The sequence below is a fragment of the Arachis stenosperma genome, chromosome 9, assembly GCF_014773155.1.
Source record: "Arachis stenosperma cultivar V10309 chromosome 9, arast.V10309.gnm1.PFL2, whole genome shotgun sequence".
NCBI lineage: Eukaryota > Viridiplantae > Streptophyta > Magnoliopsida > Fabales > Fabaceae > Arachis > Arachis stenosperma.
The window spans coordinates 53144862-53171229 of record NC_080385.1 but is presented as its reverse complement, the minus strand read 5'-3'; the positions used below and the strand labels follow the sequence as shown (position 1 = coordinate 53171229).

Sequence of the window (26368 nt, the reverse complement as noted above, 5' to 3'; positions counted from 1 at the left end):
TCTTAAAACCCCCAATTTACAAAACACATAACCAATAATAAGAACATACCTCCCTGCAATTCCTTGAGAAGACGACCTGAGGTTTAAATACTTCGGTTATCAATTTATTTAGGGATTTGTTACTTGTGACAACCAAAACGTTTGTAAGAAAGGTTGATTGCTTGGTTTAGTAACTATACTTACAACGAGAGTTTACTATTTCTTCAGCAACGCCCATTTAGGTGCAGCCAGAAGGAGCAGCACGTTGGCAACTTGGAAACCAAGTTGGCAACGTGCTAGTGTGTATCCAACAGAGTTGGCAGCTTAACCTTACCTCCTTCAAGGATGCATAACTTGAACCACAGAGATCCAATTGACATGCTTCTAGTTGTGTTAGAAAGTTGACATCATGAGCTTTTCAATGATATATAATAGTTCATAATGTAGCATGAAATGGAGGCTCAAATCAGAGCCATCTTTAAGCCCCAAAAACAAGAAAATGAAGTTGAGAGTAGAGGAGGGGCGTTGTCACAGGCGTGTCCAGCAACAACGTGGGCAGCAACGCCCAACAAGCCAAGTTTCCAAGGATGGGCATTGTCACTGGCGTGTCCAGCAACAACGTGGGCAGCAACACCAGGAAGCAACCAGAGAAGAAGGATTGCATGTTATTGCTGGCGTGTTTGGCAGTAACGTGGGCAACAATGCCTATGCAAAATTGGCAGCCTGACCTTGCCCTCTTCAATGGAGTATATCTTGAGCTACAAAATTTTAAATGAGGTGATTTTATTGGCATTGGAAAGTAGACATCAAGAGCTTTCCAACCATATATCATAGTATGGGATTGTAGTCCATTTGAAGCTTCAAAAGCTGGCTTCATTTAGAGCCGCAGAAATTGAGCATGTTGGCACAAGCGTGTTTGCCAAAAACGCCTGCGATTCTGGCAGGCTGACCATGTCTTCTTCAATGGAACATAACTTGAATTACAGAGATCTAATTAAAGTGCTTTCAGTTGCATTGAAACGCTAACATTCAGAGCTTTCCAACCATATATAATAGTCTATAGTGGAGCACAAAATTTAAGCTCAAACCAAGGGCAACTTTGGGCATCAAAACTGAGTTCTAGAAGAAGAGAGCCAAGTGTTTGGCAACAACTTGGGCTTGTGAAGGCGTTGGTGCCAATAACGCCCATGTGACTCTCTGGAGCTTGGTTTTGGTTCAATCAAATTACTTCAAGGTCCATCCAACCTCAAGCAACCAAAGCCCATAAATCTCAATCAATCAAGGCCACAAGAATCATCTAGAATAGTTAATTTTTATTTTGATCGTAATTTGCTTTTAATTTCATATCAATTTGTAATTTAGGAGAGCCTATATAAAGGCCATAGTTTCATAGAATAGAGAGGGGAAACTCTGGGCAGAACACACACACTTCATTGACACACTCCACTGGGAATGGGTCTTCGGACCCCTCTCCTCATACGCTCTTCTTCTATTTTCTCTTCTTTCTTCTTTAGTTTGTAATTCTCATTTATGAATCTTTAATTTTCAATTTTGAATTCTTAATTCTCACTCTTTATTTTCATGCACTTTAATTTCATACAATTTAGTTTTTATTAGAGAGCAATGATTACTTAATTCCCTTTGCATTTGGGAAAGAAGCTCTGTTTCAATTTAAATTGAATTGATGTTTATCCCTTTTTCTCTTCTTCACTCTATTTTCATACTTGGATAACTTTTAGAATCTTTGTAAGAGAGTTTTGTTCTTCAAAGATCCTTGGATCTATAGAATCCTGTTATGAGCCTCGAGAGAGGGATCATAGGATTCAGTTTAAGCTCTCTTGGCATAATGAAGTTGATTCTTCATTTAGAGTTGGTATGTGACATATAACCACTCTAATATTGGGGTCTTTGGATTTATGTAGTATGAAATTAGAAATCATGTTTATTTATCTAAGAGAGAGTCTTTTTGCTTCATAGATCCAATTACTACAGAGAGGAGGATTGGATCTACTTGAATTACATGTGAACCTTGAGAAAGGGATCATGGAATTCAGTTTGAGGCTCTTCTCTCATAATTCTCTTGATCAATACACTCTTAGTTGGTACGTGACATATAACCCCTTTGAGTTGAGGTCTTGAGGGTTGTGTGGCTCTAAGATTAGAAATTGAACTTCACCTCTTCTCATGACCAATTAGATCACGAAAGTGGCAATTGATTATGTTAAGAGAAATTAAATCACCAAGAGATTGGGGTTTAATTATTCATAATCCGCCATGGATCTATCTTACATGATTGAGAAGGAGTGAGACCCATTGATTCAATAGGAATCAACATCTCCAATCCCTCATGTCTGCCATCTTTACTTTCCGTCATTTACTTTCTTGCAATTTATTGCTTTCCTTTACTTTCATGTCATTTACATTTATTATTTGCTCATCACTCTAAAATGATTGTCTAACTAGAATAATCAACTAACTATTGATTGCTTAATCCTTTAATCCTCGTGGGATCGACCTCACTCTTAGTGAGTTTTATTACTTGATGCGACCCGGTATACTTGCCGGTAATTACGTGAATTCTAATTTTTTTGCGTATCAAGTTTTTGGCGCCGTTGCCGGGGATTAATTGTGATTAACAATCTACCGGTGGTTGATTACCTAGATTAGACATTTTTTTCTCTCTGTTTTAGTCATTTCTCTGTTTTTAATACTTTCTTTTCTTATCCCCAACTATTTGTGTTAATGCCTCACCAAGAAAACCTTACTCATGACAATCTTTTCTCTTGGTGATTGTGTTATTAACATACAACAATTTCTTTTGCTTAGTTTCATTCCAAATAAATGGGCATATGATTGCATTCTAAGTTTGGTGTTGTCTTGCAACAAATTGATTTTCAATCTTCACTAGGTACTTGCATTATTCTCAATTGAAAGTGGCATCCTAAGTTTGGTGTTGTCACTTATTTTTCATGCTATGTACCATACACACCACTTATTAATGCAATCACATTGTCTCTGTTTTACTTCTTGTGTCTTTATTGTATCCTTAATTTTGCTTGCTTAAGAACATGCATTACTCACATTTCATTGTGCAAGACACTCATGATCCATCATAGACCCTATCACCACTATTTTAATTGTTGCTTGAGGACAAGCAATCATTCTAAGTTTAGTGTGGGAATGGTAAGAAAATGAGGAAAAGGACAACAATAATGAAGATGAACTATAAGGTGGTAAAGTTCCTTTCTCCTCTTACTTATTTCCAGCACCTTAAATTGCATGACTGTCTTCTATTTTCTTTGTATGCATGTGTAATTACTCCTTGTGAATAAGCATAATTTGGTATTTGATTTGTAACATGTTACTATGATATCATGATTATCATCTTGAATTTTACTTGCACCCAATATCTCTAAGAATGCAACAAAGAAATAATTCTTTTGAAAGGAAAATGTTGAAGAATTTTATAAATCTTGGGGCAAGTAAAAGATTAAGAGGAGTGGAGGTTCTGATTGTATGATTGTGTATTGAGGCTACATGTTTGTGAAAACTTGCATGGAAGCTCATAGACAGGAAATGAAATTTAGAGAAGTATTATGAAATTTCTCAAACATCTATTGATCCAAGAAGCAGTAACAAAAGAAAACAAAAGAAAAAGAAAAACAAAGAACAAGCCCAAGGCTCTAACCATCAATTACTAGGAATAAAAAGAAAGAAACAAGAACTCAAATAGTTATTGTCCTAGTTAAATGCTTATGGTGGATTTGTGTCAAAGAGAGAGGCTTGAGCAAGTAAATCCTAAGGGGTGCTCCAACACCTAATACCTTAGACCAACTGATTTGGGCGTATTGATTGAAAGCTTATCTAAAGAGCCGCTTTGAGACATGACACTTAGAGTCGAGGTCAAAATCCAAAAAGGAAAAATTGTCAGAAAATAAGTGTTGCTTCAAGGTGATAATCTATAAAGAGACTTCCATATTATCATTTAAACAAAAGTCCTAAGTTCTAAGACTTCCAAAATGTGAGGACTAATGAACACTAAAATCCTTGCATGAGCATACAAATTAGAGTTCACCCCACTGTCACTTATTCACTTCACCCACTAAGGCAATTCTTCAATACATTCCAATTAAGAGAGTTCTATGTGCATAGTTCTTTTCTTGCTTGGGGACAAGCAAGATTTAAGTTTGGTGTTGTGATTCCAGGGCATCTTGGCTAGTTTTACTAGCCATTTTTTGTATGCTTTAGGTTGGTTTCATGCATTTTCTTAGGCAATAAGCAAGTATTTGGATGAGAATTGTATGCATGCATTGATTCAATTAAACATTGTTAATTATGTGCATTTTCATGAGATTTATGCAAGAATTGTTTGATGTTATGAATGATGCAAAATCTTGTGATTTAGCAAGGCTTTGATGCATGTTTTTGGTTGATGATAGGTGAAGCAAGAAGACAATGGAGCAAGGAAATCTTGGAGCAAGGAGGAACAGCAAGTTGGCAACTTGGAAACCAAGTTGGCAACGCCCATTTAGGTGTAGCCAGAAGGAGCAGCACGTTGGCAACTTGGAAACCAAGTTGGTAACGTGCTAGTGTGTATCGAGCAGAGTTGGCAGCTTAACCTTACCTCCTTCAAGGATGCATAACTTGAACCACAGAGATCCAATTGACATGCTTCTAGTTGTGTTAGAAAGCTGACATCATGAGCTTTCCAATGATTTATAATAGTTCATAATGTAGCATGAAATGGAAGCTCAAATCAGAGCCATCTTTAAGCCCCAAAAATAAGGAAATGAAGTTGAGAGTAGAGGAGGGGCGTTGTCACTGGCGTGGCCAGCAACAACATGGGCAGCAATGCCCAACAAGCCAAGTTTCCAAGGATGGGCGTTGTCACTGGCGTGTCCAGCAACAACGTGGGCAGCAACACCAGGAAGCTACCAGAGAAGAAGGATTGCATGTTGTTGCTGGCGTGTTTGGCAGTAACGTGGGCAACAACGCCTATGCAAAATTGGCAGCCTGACCTTGCCCTCTTCAATGGAGTATATCTTGAGCTACAAAACTCCAAAGGATGTGATTCTAGTGACATTGGAAAGTAAACATCAAGAGATTTCCAACCATATATCATAATATGGGATTGTAGTCCATTTGAAGCTTCAAAAGCTGGCTTCATTTAGAGCCTCAGAAACTGAGCACGTTGGCACAGGCGTGTTTGCCAAAAATGCCTGCGATTCTGGCAGGCTGACCATGTCTTCTTTAATGGAACATAACTTGAGGTACAGACATCCAATTAAAGTGCTTTCAGTTGCGTTGAAAAGATAACATTCAGAGCTTTTCAACCATATATAATAGTCTATAGTGGAGAACAAAATGTAAGCCCAAACCAAGGGTAACTTTGGGCATCAAAACTGAGTTCTAGAAGAAGAGAGCCAAGTGTGTGGCAGCAACTTGGGCAACAACTTGGGCTTGTGAAGGCGTTGGTGCCAATAACGCCCATGTGACTCTCTAGAGCTTGGTTTTGGTTCAATCAAATTACTTCAAGGTCCATCCAACCTCAAGCAAGCAAAGCCCATAAATCTCAATCAATCAAGGCCACAAGAATCATCTAGAATAGTTAATTTTTATTTTGATCATAATTTGCTTTTAATTTCATATCAATTTGTAATTTAGGAGAGCCTATATAAAGGCCATAGTTTCATAGAATAGAGAGGGGGAACTCTGGGCAGAACACACACACTTCATTGACACACTCCACTGGGAGTGGGTCTTCAGACCCCTCTCCTCATACTCTCTTCTTCTCTTTTCTCTTCTTTCTTCTTTAGTTTGTAATTCTCATTTATGAATCTTTAATTTTCAGTTTTGAATTCTTAATTCTCACTCTTTATTTTCATGCACTTTAATTTCATGCAATTTAGTTTTCATTAGAGAGCAATGATTACTTAATTCCCTTTGCATTTGGGAAAGGAGCTCTGTTTCTATTTTAATTGAATTGATGTTTATCCCTTCTTCTCTTCTTCACTCTATTTTCATACTTGGATATCTTTTAGAATCTTTGCAAGAGAGTTTTGTTCTTCAAAGATCCTTGGATCTATTAGAATCCTATTGTTAGCCTCGAGAGAGGGATCATAAGATTCAGTTTAAGCTCTCTTGGCATAATGAAGTTAATTCTTGATTTAGAGTTGGTATGTGACATATAACCACTCTAATATTGGGTTTTTTGGATTTATGTAGTATGAGATTAGAAATCATGTTTGTTTATCTAAGGGAGAGTCTTTGTGCTTCATAGATCCAATTACTACCGAGAGGGGGATTGGATCTACTTGAATTATATGTGAGCCTTGAGAAAGGGATCATGAAATTCAGTTTGAGGCTCTTCTCTCATAATTCTCTTGATCAATACACTCTTAGTTGGTACGTGACATATAACCTCTTTGAGTTGAGGTCTTCAGGGTTGTGTGGCTCTAAGATTAGAAATTGAACTTCACCTCTTCTCATGACCAATTAGATCCCGAGAGTGGCAATTGATTATGTTAAGAGAAATTAAATCACCAAGAGATTGGGGTTTAATTATTTATAATCCGCCATAGATCTATCTTACATGATTGAGAAGGAGTGAGATCCATTGATTCAAGAGGAATCAACATCTCCAATCCCTCATGTCTGCCATCTTTACTTTCTGTCATTTACTTTCTTGCAATTTATTGCTTTCCTTTACTTTCATGTCATTTACATTTATTGTTTGCTCATCACTCCAAAATGATTATCTAACTAGAATAATCAACTAACTATTGATTGCTTAATCCTTTAATCCTCGTGGGATCGACCTCACTCTTAGTGAGTTTTATTACTTGATGCGTCCCGGTATACTTGCCGATAATTACGTGAAATCTTAATTTTTCGCGTATCAGTACGCACATGTGGCAAAATCAGCAAGTGTGTGTACGCACATATCTGTGCATACGCACAGGTTCTTGCGCGTGACCTCATTAATGAAGCACGTGGCTTGATGACAAGTCATCATATACCCATTTTTCAAGCTAATTTTACTTGTTTTGTTAGTCTTTATGCACTTTCTTGCATCCTAAGTAATTGATTTGGAGTGAAAATGCATAACTTCTTTAAATCAAACAACCACCATGAAATTAATGTTAACTCATGAGGTTTAAGCTAAATTTAATTGATTTTTAATTGATTTATAAGCCTTGTGAATTTAGTGATACTTGGAGTGGGTGTTTTGGTTTATTGTAGGTGAAGAAAAGAAGAAAAGAGAAAAGTGTGGCCTAAGAAAGCGTGGCCTAAGAAAGCGTGGCCCAAGGAGAAGTGTGGCGCATAATGGAGGAAGCAAGCATTGCCCTCCACAAGGGCACACTGCCCTCTAGGAGGGCAACATAAGGGAGCAAGCCAAGAAGAGGTAACTCTGCCCTGCCCACGACAAGGGCAGAGCACAAAATAGTGCCTTGGATCAAAGGAAGGAAAAACCTTGCCCTGCCCTCCACAAGGGCAGTATCGGGCTCTCAAAAAGGAAAAATTCAAAGAAAAAGCCCACCATTGCTTACCACAAGAGTCGAACACGGAACCATGAGGAAACAAGAAACTAAGTCTCACTTTGGTGCCAAGAATATCAAAGAAAAGAAGTAGCGTGTGCGTCACTCAAGGATCGAACACGGGGCTTCAATTTGGAAACACTGCCCTGCCCTCCGCGAGGGCAGGGCAGCATTTTGTTGTGGCGCACCAAGGCACCACTCTGGCGCACCAAGGAGGCTTCGGCAGCATCAATCTGGCGCGCAGGCATCAAGAATGGCGCACCAGAAATTTCTGCCCTGCCCTCCGCGAGGGCAGGGCAGCATCCTGCGCACCAAGCTCGCACCACGCGCACGCACCATGGGCCAGCCGCATCAATTTTCTGCCCTGCCCTCCGCAAGGGCAGGGCAGCTTCCTGGAAGCAATTGATCTTTGGCCAAAAATTGAATTAAAAATCCAATTTAATTCATTTCTTCACCAAATCAAAAGCCCATCCAAATCCCAAGATCCAAGAATAGAAAGTGTATAAATAGGAGTTAGTTTGATGTAATTAGAACTTTTACATTTTACCTTTTACTTGACTTTTGAATTTAGCACTTTCTTGGGAGCTTTGAATTTTGCAACTTCTCTTGGTGACTTCACTGAGATTTCAGAGAATTGGGGTGGAGAATTGATCTCTCTTCTTCCTCGTTCTTGCTTGGGCACTTTTATTTTTCTTGTTTTGAGTTTTGGGTGTGAAGAATTGAGGAAATTCTGTCTCAATCTCCATTCAAAATCTCTTTAATTCCTTTCTGCATAATTGAGTTCAATTTCAATTTCCTTTACTGCTTCTTCTTCTATTTCTTGTCAATTGCTTTGTGAACTTGGATCCGGGAAGGCAATTGAGATCTAGGCTTTGCTACCTAGTCTCTGGAGTCCTGAGATCCCAATTTACTTTTGGTTCTTCTGTGAACCTCTGCTGCAATTACTTTCCTTACTGTTTGAGCTCTAATTGCTTTCAATTTAATCTCTGCTTTATTAATTGTTGCAATTCAGTTCCTCTTTGTTTAGATTCTGAGATCCCATTCCTCAAATCCCTTTTACATTCAAGCAATTTATATTCCTTGCATTTTAAGTTACTGCAATTTACATTTCTTGCACTTTAAGTTTCAGTCATTTAATTTCTTGTTCTTTAAGATTCTGCAAGTTTACTTTCCTGCTCTTTAATTTACTGCAATTCTCCCCTCTCCCTTTACATTCCAAGCAATTTAGCTTCTGTTAAATACAGACCACTCAACTAAAACTTAATTCGCTTGACTAAATCAACCACTAAACTAAAATTGCTCAATCCTTCAATCCCTGTGGGATCGACCTCACTTATGTGAGTTATTATTACTTGATGCGACCCGGTACACTTGCCGGTGAGTTTTGTGTCGGATCGTTTTCCGCAACATCAAGTTTTTGGCGCCGTTGCCGGGGATTGAAATAGATTGACAATGATTAAGTGAAGTGGAGGTCTAGATTAAGCACTTTTTCTTTTCTGTTTCTCTAACACACTAACTGTTTGAATTTTTGCTTAAACTAACTAAAACTTCATTCTAGCTATAGATTGAAGTTTTATTGATTTTCTGGATCTGTGTGTTTATTGTTGTGTGTTTGTATGTCAGGTACAGGAAGATCTTCCCCATCCTCTCTGAACTTGACCAAAGGACTCTTCGAAGAATAAGAAGAGCTGAAAGAGGAAAGAATGTTATTGGAGAGGAAGAATCTGAGGAGGAATTCCAAGAAATGGAAGGAGATCCATCAAATCCCAATCAACCAGAAGGAGGAGCCAATAATAACCAACGACAAAGAAGAGTACTGGCTTCCTACACATTTGCAAATGCTAGACACTGTGGGAGTAGCATTCTTCCCCCCAATGTCAATGCAAACAACTTTGAACTAAAGCCACAACTCATCACTTTGGTTCAAAACAACTGTTCTTTTGGAGGAGGACCATTGGAGGACCCAAATCAACACTTATCCACCTTCTTGAGGATTTGTGACACTGTTAAAACCAATGGTGTGCCTCCTGACAGTTACAAGTTGTTGCTCTTTCCATTCTCTCTCAGAGACAAAGCCACTCAATGGCTAGAAACGTTCCCAAAGGATAGCATCAACACTTGGGATGACTTGGTGAGCAAGTTCCTTGCCAAATTTTACCCCCCTCAAAGAATCATAAGATTGAAGACTGAGGTGCAGACATTCACTCAAATGGAGGCTGAGAATTTATATGAAGCATGGGAAAGATATAAAGCTCTATTGAGAAAATGTCCACCAGAGATGTTTACTGAATGGGATAGGTTGCAAAACTTCTATGAAGGACTTACTCTGAAAGCCCAAGAAGCACTTGATCACTCAGCTGGAGGCTCATTACAACTCATGAAAACTACAGAGGAAGCTCAAAACCTCATTGATATGGTGGCCAACAACCAATATTTTTTCGCTCATCAAAGACAACGCCAACCATCACAGAGAAGAGGAGTAATGGAGCTAGGAGTGGATTCAATTCTAGCTCAGAACAAGATGATGCAGCAGCAGATTCAACAACAGTTTGAGCAAATGGCCAAAAGAATTGATGGCCTGCAAGTAGCAGCAGTGAGCACCACGAGCCAACCATCAACCACATGGGTGCAAAGTGAAGAAACCCAAGAGGAGCAACAGTAAGAGCAAGTCCAATACATGCACAACCAAAATTCTGGAACAAATGAAGTCTATGGTGATACTTACAATCCATCTTGGAAGAACCATCCCAACCTCAGATGGGGAGACAACCACAATCAAAGCCAATAACCATGGCAAAGAAACTCAAGTCAGAACAATTGGAAAAGCACAAACCACAACCCCCAGCCAAACACTAACCAAAACACATACAGAAAACCACAAAATAATTACTCCAACTCTAACCATCACCTACCTAATAACCACCCAACTAACCAAAACACCTATCATCATCCATCAACACCCCAAAACCAACCAATCTCACAAGACTCTCAGAGGATCACTAATCTAGAGCTGCTCATGGAGAAAATGATGAAGAACCAAGAATTGACAACAAAGAACCAAGAAGCTTCCATGAAGAACCTAGAGAGGCAGATTGGGCAAATCTCCAAACAGATTTCTGTTGAAAAACCATCAAGCTCACTACCAAGTGACACCATTCCTAACCCAAAGGAAGAATGCAAGGTCGTGCAACTAAGAAGTGGAAAGATGTTAGTGGATGGTAACCAAGGAGCAACCAAGAAACTTATGGAGAATGACAATGAGCCAACAAGGAATGATGAAGCCATCAACAAGGACATGACAAGCAAGAATGTCCCAGAAAAACTCACAGAGGAAAATAACCAACCACAGAATCTGAAGAAGGGAAAGCAGATCATGGAAGAACCGATTCCAAGACAACTTCAAGGGGAGAAGAGCTTAACATCACCACTACCTTATCCACAAAGATTCCACAAAGAGACAAAGGATCAGCATTTCCACAAATTTCTTGAGACTTTCAAGAAGCTGGAAATCAACATACCTTTGGCTGAGGCATTAGAGCAAATGCCTCTGTATGCCAAGTTCTTAAATGAGCTCATCAACAAGAAGAGAAGATGGAATGAGAAGGAGACCGTGATGCTTAGTGAAGAATGCAGTGCACTCATCAAAAAGGGACTCCCTCCCAAGCTTGAAGATCCTGGAGGTTTCTTCCTACCCTGCACTATTGGAAGCCTATTTATCAACAAGGGGATGTGTGACTTAGGAGCAAGCATAAATCTAATCCCATCTTCTTTAGTGAAAAAGCTTGGCATAGAGGAGGTGAAACCAATACAGATGTCCTTGGAGTTAGTGGACCAATTAGTAGTATATCCTAAAGGGCTGATTGAGAACCTTCTAGTTAAGATTGACAAGTTCATCTATCCGGCAGATTTTGTGATCCTAGATTCTTCAGAAAATGGAAATGACTCCATAATACTTGGTCGACCATTTTTTGCCACTGCTAGAGCCATTGTGGATATAGAGCAGGGAGAGCTAACCCTCAGGATGCATGAGGAGAGCATCACCTTGAAAGTCTTTCCAGAATTACAAAGGAATGAAGAAACAAGCAAGACAAGTGGTGACTTCCTTCCAAAGCAAGCAACCGACAAAACAATAGAACAGGAGAGTGAGCTTGTACAAAGAGGAGAAGGAATTCAAAAAGAAGCCGGGATGATAAACAAAAAGGGGGGAATCATAACTCAAGTCACTGTCAAAGGAGACAGATCAACAAGGAAGAAAAAGAAGAAAAACAGGAAGAAGGCTTACAAAGGGTGGAAGAACAAGAAAATTCCAACTGAGGGATTTTCCAAAGGTGACAAGGTACAATTAGTATATCAACAGCTGGGAACAGAAGATTATTACACTGTCAACCAAGTACTTTCTCTTGAGCATATGGAAATTGAGCATCAAGGCACACAGAGAAAGCTTACAGTGAGAGGTGACAAGTTGAGGCATCACCAACATCAACCACCCTAAAGGGAGTTCAATGTCAAGCTAGTGACAATAAAAGAGCGCTTCATGGGAGGCAACCCATGATTTAAGATTTCTGTCTTCTCTCTCAATCTAATAAGCTATGATTTCCTGAGTATGATTTTGAACTTTCATATTTGATAAATGCATACATTGTTTTGAAGCACATGTCAAACTTCTAAGTTTGGTGTACCTTAAGGCAGACCCAAGTTCATTTTTCAAAAAAAGGGGATTATTCTTAGAACATATGCATAATTCTTTTGATGAAGCATATGACCAAACACTAAATCTGGTGTCTGCATGTGTAACAATGTTCAGAAGATCATTTCCCAATCATGGAATCAAAACCATACAGAAAGGGATCATGCATCAAATTTTTTTTTATAAAATACATCAATTGTAAAGAATGGTTTGCATTGCTAAGCCGTCCCCTCAATAAAAGATAAGTTTGGTGTTCACCAACTTTTAGCATCTTTAATTAAGGGACACAATTGACCATAAAAAAAATTTAAATAATAAATAATAATAAACAAAACAAAACAATTCTTTTCCTTTAGTACAAATCAATTGCCACGACTACATTAATGTTCTAAGGCTAGTTGTTTTGGTTCATGCAGGAAAAAAATTAAAACAAACACAAGGAGGGGCCACGGCTAGGATCAGCTATGTGAGGATGGTCACATGTGCCTAGAAGAATGCGCTCATGGGGAAACAGAATTTGCATGCATGCATCATCGAACACCTAAATGCATGCAGCCAATGGGAAGAGGATCCTCGTCAAAGCCTCAACAATGCATGCAGACCGTCCATTTCATGAATCCCTTAGATGAACAACTCAATCTCAACCCTTCATGAGCACAAACGAGTCCCTTTCTCACTCATTATGGTTTTGTTGGAAAGCTTGAAGAATCCACCTATCAATAGCCGTTGGCACCAAAACGGTCTACACACTCATTCAAGCCACTTTCATATGAAAGCCATAATCTCTTCTACTCCCAAAACCAAAATAATTCCCTTATCTCACACAACAGAACCGAACCAAAACTCATCCCAAACACAACACATACTTCTTCTATTCTCACTTTTTCTTTCTTCTTACCTCAAATCCAATGGGCTCCTCAAGTTCAAAAAGAAGGCCGGGAAAGGAACCTATGGTAGCCGAACCTCCATCATTTGATGCAACCAAATTTAGATCCCAATTCCATGAAGGGAGATATCATAGGTTCATGGAGACAAAGAATGTCATTTATGAGAAAGGCCTTGAGTTGAGAGACGAGGAATACCCCATCATGAGGCAAATGATGCTAGCTATGAACTTGATAGCTACGATTTAGGAAATTGCACGAACGGCAAAATTCCTTCCGGCAAGTGCACCGGTTATCGTCAAGTAAAAACTCACAATAGAGTGAGGTCGAATCCCACAAGGATTGGTTGAATGAGCAATTCGAATTAGAAGTTTGTTTAGTTGAGCGGAATCAACTTTTGGATGTGAATTGCATAAAGTAAATGTGGCAGGAAACGTAAATTGCAAGGAATTGAAATTGCATAAACTTAAATTGCGAGAATTAAGGTGCGAGAAAGTAAATTGCTGAAAGTAAGAGTGAATTGGGGTGATTGCATAAATTGAAATTTGCAGAATGTAAATAGAAAGTGGTAGATCAGAAATGGGGAATTCATTGGGTTTCAAGAGATATTGAGATCTCCGAATCAAAACGTTTTATCCCTTCCTCAATCAATGCATTCATTGAATTTTGCTTGGCAACCTTATATGATTGGATCACAATCCCTTGGCTCACCAATTCTCTCTAAAAACAAACAAATTCCCAATCCCTTGGTTTAAATGTTCATAAGAAGAGATGATGCTTGATCACTGATTATACCACACAGTTTCATGAACCACAATTTGGTAGGATTACATGTCACAATATCCATCCAAACCCCAATCCAATTCACTGTGAGAAAGCTTCTCTAGCATGAATCCATCATTCCTTTCCCAAGGTTCCGAAGGATTCCAATTGTGGGTAGTTTCTTTCCCAAGACAACTACCCAATGGAATTAGATCGAGAAGCTTTCTAACAAAATTCAAGAGAAAAGATTGAAGAAGAAGATAAAAACTATTATTGATTCATTGAATTACAATAGAGCTCCCTAACCCAATGAAAGGGGTTTAGTGAGTCATAGCTCTGAATTCAATTACAAGTATGAAAATAGCAAAATGATCCAAAGTTCCAAAGTGTCCCGAAAAGGTCCTTCCTAACTTCAATTCTATCCTATTTATACACTTTCTAAATTGAGCTTCTGTTGAGTTTCTTGGGCTTTGAGGCTTTTTCTTGATTTCCTTTTGCTTTGGGTTTATGATCCATGATCCTGATGAGGCTGTGATCCAATTCTGTAACATTCATTGAGCAAATTTAGTGATAAACAAGTAATGACACAAGACTCAACAAATTGAAGTTCCAGACTCATCAATTCTTCCGGCCCAATCCCATAAACCATAATATTCAATTGGGTTTCATACCATAATACGTTTAAGTTAATATTTGTGCTCAAATGCTAACTTAAACTTCAATATATTTGGCCCAGAAACCCTTTCAAAAGGTGGCGTTTAAGTTGAAGTTTAAGTTTCAGTTTAAGGTTAAACTGAAACTTAAACGTGGAATTGGAAGAAAGCAACCCAGGAGGGTAATTAATCGAACACGTTTAAGCTTCAGTTTAAGGTTAAACTGAAGCTTAAACGTGGTAATGAAGATTGCAACCCCTGGAGGCAATTTCTGGTCGAACACGTTTAAGCTCCAGTTTGAGGTCAAACTGGAGCTTAAACGTGGAAATGAGAAGGCAACCCTGGAGGAGTAAAAACGCCGAACACGTTTAAGCTCCAGTTTGACCTTAAACTGGAGCTTAAACGTGGGAATGAAGAAGGTAGCCCAGGAGTGTGAATGTCGAACACGTTTAAGCTCCAGTTTGAGGTCAAACTGGAGCTTAAACGTGGAAATGGCTTCCTGGAGCATAATGTGGTTCGAACACGTTTAACCTCCAGTTTAAGGTTAAACTGGAGGTTAAACGTGGAAATGCTCCCTTGGTGCCATTCTCATTCTGGCGTTTAACCTTCAGTTTAAGGTTAAACTGGAGGTTAAACGCCAGTTTCCTCTTTTCTCAGCTTTCATGATTCTGGTGTTTAACCTTCAGTTTAACCTTAAACTGAAGGTTAAACGCCATTTTCAGCTTTGGTGCATTTCTTATTCTGGCGTTTAACTTCCAGTTTAAGGTTAAACTGGAGGTTAAACGCCAGTTTCAGCATTATATGGCTTGGCACATGTGATCTTCAAGCTTCCTTTATTGATTTTGTTGCTTCTTTGCCTAGCCTCTTCTTCCCTGAAATCATCCAAACAATTGCATCAAAGTCTTGCAAAATTTCATGAGAATTCTTCCATTCATAGCATTCAAGTAATATAACTAAAACTCATGGAATTTGCATCAAAATTATACTGCTTGGATGATTCATTACTTTGTTGTTCATTTAACCATTCTTGGTTACTTTAAGCTCAAGAAAATGCATAAAACAACTAAAACTAACAGAAAAATGCTAGTGAAACTAGCCTAAGATGCCTTGGCATCACAACACCAAACTTAATACTTGCTTGTCCCTAAGCAAGTCCTGAGATATTTGAGAAGAAAGTATTAAACAGAAAGCAATGACATTGGCTATATTAGTAAGCATTTGAAGTTCATCAGAAGGGTTTTATGCGGAAAGTTGCAGCATCACTTTTTCATTCTTATCAGGTAGGATTATCACTTTTCCATTGCATCCATCAAACACTGCTATGGCCTCTTGTTATTCTTATGTCCTTGGCACTTTTGCCTTTCTTTGTTTTTCTTTTTCTTAGAGCTCCTTTGCTCCTTGTTTGCTCAGTGTCATGTGTTGCACAAGCCTTTGGCATTTTCTTTTTCTTATCAGTGCACTACACATATCCACTACAGGCATTTTAGTTCACATTTCTTCCTGAGACATTGGTGCCCAGCACCTCTTTGTGTGACTAAATGTTTTGTAGCTAGGTTGCTCTTGATAATGGACTTTTGGTTGATAATCCCGGGTTAGTTAACCCAAGTTATCAAGTGTTGAAACACTCCACAGAACCTATTCATCCAAGCAGATCCTAGTACATAAACACCACAGGCATATGTCTCAAAAGTTCAAACCATTGGTGCCTAGCTTTATTTTCTTAATTCTTTTGCTGTTTGGTTGCCCTGTTTCAGTGGCTTTTCTTCTTCTTTTCTTTCTTTTTCATGGCCAAAGACATTTATTCATCAAGATCCATAGACAGTATTCAACTTCTACACAGAAAATGATAATTCTACACTCAATTCCAGTGAGCTAACTAAACAATCAAGCATGCATACCACCACTTGATTCTACTTGATTTGTCACTAATTGAGCCAAGTTACTTTTGTTCAAACTTTTCTTTTTAATTTTTGGAAACAGAACAAGCATGGCAAGCATTTGTTTAAGAAGGGTGAGTTATATCCAAACATCTAGGCATTCACTTTATTCAAAGCAGTAAACAGACAAACATACTAAAACTTCACATTACAGAAAGATTCAAAAATTTCAGTTTAAACCAGAACAAGCATGCTTTTGTTTGCCTTTTAAAGAAAGGTCAAGGAACAACACCACCTTGTGAAATTTCTTGTTTTCTCTTTGTTGCCAGGAAACAATTTGATTTCTCCTTCTTCTACTAGTTATTGAATCATGTTCTTTCTAAGATCCTTGTTTCCTTTCCTGCAAAGAGTGACGAAGTTGCTTGTTTCTCAAGCACTTGAATGGTTAGCTCACTATATATGGGCAAGTGTCTGAGTCTTAAGTTGGTGTGTGAACACCAAACTTAGTCTCCTACTTACTCCTCTGCTCTTTGAATCCTTGAATTCTCCTTGGAATGAAGTTGCTGCTAAGGATTTTAAGCATTTCTGTGATTGCTTAGAATGGTTGTTCCTTTCATATAATTCAAAGGTTGTTGTGTTCAGTTAATCTGTATGGTGGAACACCAAACTTAGAGTCACACATTCCCCTTTGAATTATTGATCCACAAATTCATTGTTTGGTGTGAAACACCAAACTTAATTCTTTGCAATGCACAGAAACTACTTCACCTTTTTATTGAAACAAATAAAAGAAACAGCAAAAGAGTATTACCTCAGGTTGGGTTGCCTCCCAACAAGCGCTTCTTTAACGTCACTAGCTTGACGGTTGTCCCTCAGTTGAGGTGATATTTAACCTTGTCCTTCTCCTCCACATCTCCCAAGTAATGTTTGAGTCTTTGACCATTCACAGTGAAGGTTCGTTGTGATTTTTCTTCCATGATTTCTACTTGTCCATATTGGGAGACCTTGGTGACAAGGAATGGTCCAGACCACCTTGATTTTAGCTTCCCTGGAAATAGCTTCAGCCTAGAATTGTAGAGCAATACTTTTTGTCCCTCTTCAAATTTTCTTGGGGCTATGTTGCTGTCATGCTTCTTCTTTGCTCTTTCTTTGTAAATTTTGGCATTCTCATAAGCTTCAGCTCTGAATTCTTCCAACTCTTGAATTTGCAACATCCTTCTTTCTCTAGCAGCCTTGCTGTCTAAGTTCAAGAGTTTCAAGGCCCAGAATGCCTTGTGCTCCAACTCCAGTGGTAAATGGCAAGCTTTTCCATATACTAGTTGGTAAGGAGACATTCCAATTGGTGTTTTGAAAGCTGTCCTATATGCCCAAAGAGCATCATCTAGCTTAATCGACCAGTCCTTCCTTGAAGTTCCCACAGTCTTTTCCAGGATTCTTTTGAGTTCCCTATTAGATATTTCGGCTTGCCCACTTGTCTGTGGATGGTATGGTGTGGCTACCTTGTGTTTTACTCCATATTTTAGAAGCAATGCCTCTAATGGTTTGTTACAGAAGTGGCTTCCTCCATCACTGATGATTGCTCTTGGAACCCCAAAACGGCAAAAAATGTGTTTTCTGAGGAAGTTCATGACTACCTTATTATCATTGGTTGGAGTTGCTATTGCTTCAACCCACTTGGAGACATAGTCTACTGCTACAAGAATGTAATTATTTGAGTATGAGGTGGGGAAGGGTCCCATGAAATCTATCCCCCATACATCAAACAATTCAAGTTCCAGAATGAATTGTTGTGGCATTTCATTTCTTCTTGGTAGGTTCCCCGCTTTCTGGCATTCATGGCAGTGCTTCACTAGTTCCTTTGCATCTTTGAAGATAGTGGGCCAATAAAATCCACACTGCAACACCTTAGCTGCTATTCTTTCTCCTGCAAAATGTCCTCCATAAGTGGAACCATGGCAGTCCCATAAGACTTCCCTTCCTTCTTCCTCTGATATGCATCTTCTGAGTAGGCCATCAGAACATTTTTTGAACAAGTATGGTTCGTCCCAGATGAAGTATTTGGCATCATTTACCAATTTCTTCCTTTGATGCTTGTTAAATTCCAACGGCAAACTCCCAGTGGCTTTGAAGTTTGCTATGTCTGCAAACCAGGGTGCTTTGTGAATTATCATGAGTTGTTCATCAGGAAAGCATTCATTTATATGTGTGCTTTGTGTGCTTCCTTCTTCACATGGTATCCTTGATAAATGGTCTGCCACCTTGTTTTCTACACCCTTCTTGTCTTTGATTTCAATGTCAAATTCCTGCAATAAAAGAACCCATCTAATAAGTCTTGGTTTGGATTCTTGTTTAGCAAGTAAGTATTTTAAAGCTGAATGATCAGTGAAAACAATGACTTTAGATCCAATGAGATAGGATCTAAATTTGTCAAATGCAAAGACTATTGCCAAGAGTTCTTTTTCAGTGGTTATGTAATTCCTTTGGTTATCGTTCAAGACCTTACTGGCATAATAAATCACATGTACCAAATTGTTTTTCCTTTGTCCTAACACTGCCCCAACAGCAAGGTCTGATGCATCACACATCAGTTCAAAAGGTAGGTTCCAATCAGGTGGGGTAATGATAGGTGCAGAGGAAAGTTTTTGCTTCAAAAGTTCATATGCTAACATGCAATTTTTATCAAATACAAAGGGTGTATCAGAGACAAGTAAGTTACTCAAAGGTTTAGCTATTTTAGAAAAGTCTCTAATAAACCTTCTGTAGAAGCCAGCGTGTCCCAAAAAACTCCTAACTGCCTTGACATTACTTGGTGGAGGTAATTTTTCAATGAGTTCCACCTTAGCTCTGTCCACCTCAATGCCTCTATTAGACACTTTATGGCCAAGGACTATTCCTTCTGTGACCATGAAATGACACTTTTCCCAGTTTAGTACTAGGTTGGTCTCTTGGCATCTCTTAAGCACCAAGGCAAGGTGGTGTAGGCAGCTAGGAAAAGAATTTCCAAACACAGAAAAATCATCCATGAAAACTTCAATAAACTTTTCGATCATGTCCGAAAAGATGGACAGCATGCACCTTTGGAAAGTTGCAGGTGCATTGCACAATCCAAAGGGCATGCGTCTATACGCAAATACTCCATATGGACAAACAAATGATGTTTTCTCTTGATCTCTTGGATCAACTACTATCTGATTATAGCCTGGGTATCCATCCAGAAAGCAATAGTAAGCATGTCCTGCAAGTCTTTCAAGCATCTGATCCATAAATGGGAGTGGGAAATGATCTTTTCTGGTGGCTTCATTGAGCTTCCTGTAGTCTATGCACATCCTCCACCCAGTGACAGTTCTTGTGGGTATGAGTTCGTTCCTCTCATTTGGTACCACAGTTATGCCACCTTTCTTGGGAACTACATGGATGGGACTAACCCATGGGCTATCCGAAATGGGGTAGATTACCCCTGCCTGCCATAACTTCATGACCTCCTTTTGTACCACTTCTTTCATGACGGAATTCAATCTTCTCTGAGCTTGAATGGAGGGTCTAGCATCCTCTTCTAACAAGATTTTATGCATGCATATGGATGAACTTATCCCCTTCAAATCAGCTAGGGTCCATCCAATGGCATCTTGATGAGTTTGTAGCACCTTGATCAATTCTTCTTCCTGTTCTTGGCTCAGGGCAGAGCTAATGATAACAGGATAGCTCTCATCACTACCCAAGTATGCATATTTGAGATTAGGGGGTAATGCTTTTAGCTCAGGTTTTGGTGCTTCCTTCTCTTCTTTCACTCTCTCTGGCATGCTTGGCATGGTTGTCTCAGCAGCCTTGATGTCACTAACTTCAATATCCTTTGTGAACTCCTCCTCTGTCACTTCCTTTGTTGTTTCCTCAAAGGTTTCTTGTATTGCAATGTCCACTACATCCACCCTCATGCATTCCTTTAGTGATTCTGATGGATAACTCATTGCCTTGAATACGTTAAACACCAATTTCTCATCATGTAATCTAAGAGTGAGTTCACCCTTTTGGACATCTATGATGGCTCCAGCAGTAGCCAGGAAGGGTCTTCCCAGAATGATTGAAGCTTTGGTTTCTTCTTCCATATCTAACACCACAAAATCAGCAGGAAATATAAAATCTCCCAGTTTCACCAACAAATCCTCAACTATCCCATGAGGGAATTTAAAGGTTCGATCTGCCAATTGGAGGGCCATTCTTGTTGGTTTGGCTTCCTCAATCTTCATTCTTCTCATCATTGTTAGAGACATCAAATTGATACTGGCCCCTAAGTCACACAAGGCTTTCTCCACCATGACTTCTCCTATGATGCAGGGAATTTGGAAACTGCCTGGATCCTTCAATTTCTGAGGTAATTTGTGTTGAATGATGGCACTGCATTCTTCAGTCAACAACACCGTTTCTTCATTTCTCCAGCTTCTCTTCTTGGTCATTAATTCCTTTAAGAATTTTGCATAGAGTGGCATTTGCTCTATTGCCTCAGCAAACGGAATGTTGATTTGAAGCTTCTTGAAAATCTCCAAGAATCTGGAGAATTGGCCATCCTTTTCACTTTTCATCAAACGTTGAGGATATGGTGCTTTGGGTGTATAAGGCTTCAGGACCTCTTTTTCTTTTTCTTTTGTTGCAGACGGTGTAAGAGATTGTTCCTGTTCCTTGTCTCTCACATTTTCCTTTGCTTCATCCTCTGTGGTTTCCTTTGAGATCTCCTTTAGCTTCTTTCCACTTCTGAGGGTTATGGCTTTACATTCTTCCCTTGCAATAGCCTTGGTAGTATGAGAAACGCTTGGTCCAGGAGTTTGCTTAGACAAGTACTCAATTTGATTTTCTAGCTTCTGGATGGCAGCTCCTTGGTTTAGCAAGTTGGAATTTACTTCTTCCTTAAAGGCTTTCAATTCGGTTATGTCTTGACTCATGGTTGCAAGCATTCCTTCTATCCTGTTTAATTGATCTTGAAATTGTTGGTTCGGATTAGGTTGGGCAGGTTGATTATTTTGGCCATGATATGGTGGTTGGGAGTAGGTGTTTTGTGTGGCTTGGTATGATCTTTGGTTGGAGTTTTGGTATGTGGAATTGTTATGTTGGTTGTGGTTGTAAGGTTTGTGGTTTTGTGGTTGGGTTTGCTGGTTTTCCCACCCAAAGTTTGGGTGGTTTTTCCATCCTGGGTTGTAAGTGTTGGAATGTGGATCATATGATTGCCTTTGTTGATTTCCTACATAATTGGCCTCTTCCCAATCACCTCCTTCAATGCTTACTTCCTCTTGATCTTGTGTGTGTATTGCAGCCACTTGCTTTGTGTCTAATTTCCTTGTGAGCTCTGCTAGTTGCTTGGCAAACACCTTGTTTTGGGCTAGAATTGTATCAACATGGTTCAGCTCCATGACTCCCTTAGTGTTGTGTCTCTCTGAAGCATAGTAGTACTCATTCTCAGCTACTGTCTCAATCACTTCAATGGCTTCTTCCACAGTCTTTTTCCTGTTCAATGAACCTCCTGATGAATGGTCTACAGCCTTCCTTGATTCATAAGAAAGTCCATCATAGAAAATATGCAATTGCACCCAGTCAGGGAACATGTTTGGTGGGCATTTCCTTGTCAATTCTTTGAACCTCTCCCATGCCTCGTAGAACGTCTCACCATCTTGTTGTCTAAAAGTTTGAACCTCAGATCGAAGCCTATTGACCTTTTGTGGGGGGTAGAAACGTGCCAGAAACTTGCTTTCCACCTCATCCCAGGTTGTTAGGCTGTCCCTTGGGAATGATTCCAGCCACTTAGCTGCCTTGTCCCTAAGTGAAAATGGAAACAAGAGCAGTTTATAGGCATCTTCCTGGACTCCATTGGACTTCACAGTGTCACAAATTCTCAGGAATTTGGTGAGATGTTGGTTTGGATCTTCACTAGCACTCCCACCAAATGAACAATGATTCTCCACCAGTGATATTAGCTGTGGTTTGAGTTCAAAATTGTTGGCCTGAATGGGTGGTTTCTGAATGCTGCTACCACAATTCCCAGAGGTTGGGTTTATGTATGAACCAAGAACCCTCCTCTCAGGAATGGCATTGTTTCCATCAGCCCTCTCATGGTTGTGAAATTCTCTATCCATGTTGAGATCTAGAGCTTCCTCAAAGTTGTCCTCAGATTCTCCTTCAGATTCTTCCTCTCTCAGTACTCTCTTCCCTCTTGCTTCCCTTCTAAGTCTATGAAGGGTCCTCTCTGGTTCGGTATATGGAGGAGTTGATGTCTCTCCTCTTCTACCTGTCATACAAGAACACACCACATGCAACAACAAGTGGAATACTCTTGGTTAATGGAAGAGTATGGTTAGAGCAGTTGAGGAATTAATTCAAATAGTTAGTGGGTCAGTGGGTTAGTTGCTTGAATTTAAAGGCATAAAGAAAGAAGGCAAATAACAGAGTGCAGAAATTAAAAATTCAACAAGTAACTTGAACTAAATTATCAAAACAAAAAAAAATGCTCAATCTAGTTAACTTCCAATTTGAGAATTGTCAATCGAAAACCAATCCCCGGCAACGGCGCCATAAACTTGATGCTAGCTATGAACTTGATAGCTACGATTTAGGAAATTGCACGAACGGCAAAATTCCTTCCGGCAAGTGCACCGGTTATCGTCAAGTAAAAACTCACAATAGAGTGAGGTCGAATCCCACAAGGATTGGTTGAATGAGCAATTCGAATTAGAAGTTTGTTTAGTTGAGCGGAATCAACTTTTGGATGTGAATTGCATAAAGTAAATGTGGCAGGAAACGTAAATTGCAAGGAATTGAAATTGCATAAACTTAAATTGCGAGAATTAAGGTGCGAGAAAGTAAATTGCTGAAAGTAAGAGGGAATTGGGGTGATTGCATGAATTGAAATTTGCAGAATGTAAATAGAAAGTGGTAGATCAGAAATGGGGAATTCATTGGGTTTCAGGAGATATTGAGATCTCCGAATCAAAACGTTTTATCCCTTCCTCAATCAATGCATTCATTGAATTTTGCTTGGCAACCTTATATGATTGGATCCCAATCCCTTGGCTCACCAATTCTCTCTAAAAACAAACAAATTCCCAATCCCTTGGTTTAAATGTTCATAAGAAGAGATGATGCTTGATCACTGATTATACCACACAGTTTCATGAACCACAATTTGGTAGGATTACATGTCACAATATCCATCCAAACCCCAATCCAATTCACTGTGAGAAAGCTTCTCTAGCATGAATCCATCATTCCTTTCCCAAGGTTCCGAAGGATTCCAATTATGGGTAGTTTCTTTCCCAAGACAACTACCCAATGGAATTAGATCGAGAAGCTTTCTAACAAAATTCAAGAGAAAAGATTGAAGAAGAAGATAAAAACTATTATTGATTCATTGAATTACAATAGAGCTCCCTAACCCAATGAAAGGGGTTTAGTGAGTCATAGCTCTGAATTCAATTACAAGTATGAAAATAGCAAAATGATCCAAAGTTCCAAAGTGTCCCGAAAAGGTCCTTCCTAACTTCAATTCTATCCTATTTATACATTTTCTAAATTGAGCTTCTGTTGAGTTTCTTGGGCTTTGAGGCTTTTTCTTGATTTCCTTTTGCTTTGGGTTTATGATCCATGATCCTGATGAGGCTGTGATCCAATTCTGTAACATTCATTGAGCAAATTTAGTGATAAACAAGTAATGACACAAGACTCAACAAATTGAAGTTCCAGACTCATCAATTCTTCCGGCCCAATCCCATAAACCATAATATTCAATTGGGTTTCATACCATAATACGTTTAAGTTAATATTTGTGCTCAAATGCTAACTTAAACTTCAATATATTTGGCCCAGAAACCCTTTCAAAAGGTGGCGTTTAAGTTGAAGTTTAAGTTTCAGTTTAAGGTTAAACTGAAACTTAAACGTGGAATTGGAAGAAAGCAACCCAGGAGGGTAATTAATCGAACACGTTTAAGCTTCAGTTTAAGGTTAAACTGAAGCTTAAACGTGGTAATGAAGATTGCAACCCCTGGAGGCAAATTCTGGTCGAACACGTTTAAGCTCCAGGACCTCAAACTGGAGCTTAAACGTGGAAATGAGAAGGCAACCCTGGAGGAGTAAAAACGCCGAACACGTTTAAGCTCTAGTTTGACCTTAAACTGGAGCTTAAACGTGGGAATGAAGAAGGTAGCCCAGGAGTGTGAATGTCGAACACGTTTAAGCTCCAGTTTGAGGTCAAACTGGAGCTTAAACGTGGAAATGGCTTCCTGGAGCATAATGTGGTTCGAACACGTTTAACCTCCAGTTTAAGGTTAAACTGGAGGTTAAACGTGGAAATGCTCCCTTGGTGCCATTCTCATTCTGGCGTTTAACCTTCAGTTTAAGGTTAAACTGGAGGTTAAACGCCAGTTTCCTCTTTTCTCAGCTTTCATGATTCTGGCGTTTAACCTTCAGTTTAACCTTAAACTGAAGGTTAAACGCCACTTTCAGCTTTGGTGCATTTCTTATTCTGGTGTTTAACTTCCAGTTTAAGGTTAAACTGGAGGTTAAACGCCAGTTTCAGCATTATATGGCTTGGCACATGTGATCTTCAAGCTTCCTTTATTGATTTTGTTGCTTCTTTGCCTAGCCTCTTCTTCCCTGAAATCATCCAAACAATTGCATCAAAGTCTTGCAAAATTTCATGAGAATTCTTCCATTCATAGCATTCAAGTAATATAACTAAAACTCATGGAATTTGCATCAAAATTATACTGCTTGGATGATTCATTACTTTGTTGTTCATTTAACCATTCTTGGTTACTTTAAGCTCAAGAAAATGCATAAAACAACTAAAACTAACAGAAAAATGCTAGTGAAACTAGCCTAAGATGCCTTGGCATCAGCAAATCACTAAAGAAAGAAGGTGGGAACTTTTATGTGCTCCTCTTGTTGACATCAGTGCAGTCATGATCATGCAATTTATACTTGGTAATCAGACAATCATGCAATTTAAAGTGCTGTAAACAAATGAGAGAAAAAAAAAAGAACTTTACAACCTTGTAATTTATCTTCTCTATTGTTGTCCTTTTCCTCCTTTTCTTTCCCTTCCCACACCAAACTTAGAATGATTGCTTGTCCTCAAGCAACAATTAGAACCGTGGCTATGGGGCTAAGATAGATCATGAATGTCTTACACAATGAAACATTAGTAGCACATGTGTTTCAAGCAAACAAAATTAAAGATAACAATTAAGGCACAAGAGACAGAGACATTTTGATTGCAAACTTAAGAAGGTGAGCACAATACATTGCATAAAAGATAAGTGGCACACCAAACTTAGTGTGACACTTTCATTTGGAATTAATGCAAGTATCCAGTAAAGATTGGAAACAAATTTTGTTGCATAACAACACCAAACTTAGAATGCAATCATATGTCAATTTATTTGAATTAAAACTAAGCAAATGAAATTGTTGTATGTTAAATACAATCACCAAGCTAAGAATCTATCATGAATAAGGATCTCTTGGTAATGTATTAACAAAAACAGTTAATAAGCAAACTAAATGAAAGCATTTAAAGATAGAAAAATAACTAAAGCAAGTAAAATACAAAATTGTCAAATCAAAAGAGAAAACTAAAACTGCAGATGCATTATGATTATGCAGACAAGTAGTGTTGCTTGAATAAATTGCATAGAAAATAAATGGCACACCAAACTTAGAATCTTGGTGTGTCACTCTCATTTTTGATTTGATGCAATCATCCAAAAAGATTGAAAACAATTTGTTGCAAGGCAACACCAAACTTAGAATGTAACCATATGCCAATTTATTGAATTTAAATAAAACAAAGAACGAAAACAAAGCAGAGAAGAGAAATTATACCTATGGTTGACATATTGTTCACTTTCTTCCTCTTCTTCCAGTTTGTTAACAGGAATGACTTTAAGGGGGAAGAAGATTCAGCTAGTGTCCCCTGTCTTGGCCTCTCCTCAGCAAACTTTCTTTTGTT

The 26368-nt window shown here is 38.8% G+C and overlaps 1 non-coding gene across 1 annotated transcript; it reads left to right on the top strand.

The window, feature by feature from the left end:
* Positions 1 to 21969: 21969 nt before the first annotated feature.
* LOC130953664 (small nucleolar RNA R71) lies at positions 21970 to 22073 on the top strand. Its single transcript, XR_009075825.1, has one exon. It is a non-coding gene; the product is annotated as a small nucleolar RNA R71 (small nucleolar RNA).
* The last annotated feature ends 4295 nt before the right edge of the window (positions 22074 to 26368 follow it).